The sequence below is a fragment of the Lactuca sativa genome, chromosome 6 (genome assembly GCF_002870075.4).
Source record: "Lactuca sativa cultivar Salinas chromosome 6, Lsat_Salinas_v11, whole genome shotgun sequence".
NCBI lineage: Eukaryota > Viridiplantae > Streptophyta > Magnoliopsida > Asterales > Asteraceae > Lactuca > Lactuca sativa.
Window position 1 is genome coordinate 109642671 of NC_056628.2, and position 1834 is coordinate 109644504.

A 1834-nucleotide genomic window follows, 5' to 3' on the forward strand; every position below is an offset into this window, starting at 1 on the left:
TGTTAGGGCAGCTAAGAACGTAGAGACCCAGATAAGAGAAAAGGGTCTAGAAAAAGATAAGGCAGGAGAGAAGCGGAAGTTTGAAGGATATTCAAGGTCCAACAAGGAGAGAAAATTCTCAAAGCCTGGAGGAGGAGGTGAAGCAAGATGGTGTGACAAATGCAAGAAAAAACACTTTGGAAAATGCGGCGAAGAGGTGACATGTTTCAAGTGTGGAAAGTCTGAGCATTACGCCAATGAGTGTACATCCAACAAGAGGTTGTGTTATGAATGTAAAGAAGGGGGCATCTTTCAAAGAATTGCCCAAAGAAGAATGAAGCAGCAAGGCCAAACACGCCACCAAGGCCAAGGGCATTTCTCATGATCCTCGACGAAGCAGAAAACCACGCGAGGAATCAAGGATGAGGACTTTATACCGAAGATCAAGTTATGCATATCATATGATGTAGCCTATTAGAGGCATAGTCTAGGGTGAACTTGAACATCTACGTAATCGTTTCAAGAAATAATATAAAGCCTTCGTTTTGTTATCTGGTGTGTTAAACTGTTATGTGATTTTCTTGCATAGTGACTTGGAAAACTGCGAGACAATACCTGGGACGAGTATGAGTAGGTTTGAAAGGTAGTAGATGCATATACTACCGGAAGCACAAGACTCACGCTTGGATTAGGGAAAGTCATAAGTGTGACAACCCGATATTTCAACTATTTGTAACGACCAAAGTGGGTCAAGTATTGTAACCACTTCTGAGTAATAAAATTTACTTTCATAATAAAATGTACAAATAGGTTCTACTTAATTTCCTTCTATGATTAAATGTCTTTGAACCATGATCGTACGTGAAAAGAACGCCCAAATCCGACTTCATATAGCGAAGTTATGATTTTTCCAAGTTCGGCTTAGCAACAGACAGCTAAAAACTCGAATCGGAAATCGAGCGACTTTTGGCCGGAATGACCTAAACGAGAATCGAAGGTCTCGACAATGGTATTCCAGCGGTAAAAAGTCTGGCAAAAACCGACATCCGATAAAGAAGTTATGAATTTTCAAAGGAATTCCTTAAACACGATGAGTTTTTAATAAAAAAATAAAAAAATAATTTCGGAATTTGCCGACGGAGTCTAAACGAAAGTTGTAGAACGTAGTCTCACCTACGCGAGGATATAAAGACCATCGAAAACGGAGTTCGTATGAAGAAGATATGAATTTTTGAAGTTTATTAAATAAATTAATTATTTATTTTAATCAAAATTTGGATATTATCCGAAGGGGAGTCAGCGTCCTCATCCGAGGTATGCGCTGCGTACCCCTGTACGCCCCGCGTAACCGAGAGGATTGGCCTATGATCGTCCACGTCGCGCTATCCGAAGAAACCGACCCATCCGACCCGTCCGAAGCCCCGACCCGTCCAACCCGACGTCCCATCCGACCCGCGTACCCAGCAACCCATCCCATCCGAACCGAGGCAGTCGAGGCTTCGGTCATGCATGACGTACGCGTACGCGCTGCGTACGAGCGTACGCCCCGCGTACCGAGGCAGACCAGCCTTACTATAAATAGGATGCGAGGGTTTCCAAAGAAAGGGCTCATTTCTCTTCTCTCTCTCTCAACTTTGCCTCGTTTTCCGTGTCCGTTCAAACCCGAAGCTCTGGTATTTTTGGCTCAAGTCCCGAAGGTCGATTTTACTCCCGAGATTCCCGAGGAAAATCCGTTTCCCGAGACGAAACTCTGCCCGGTTTTCCATCTCGCTATCTCCAAAACTTTCAAGTGAGTTTCATACCCCTTAATCAACCTTTTTAATTATTCTAAATACTTTTATATGCTTTCAAGGGG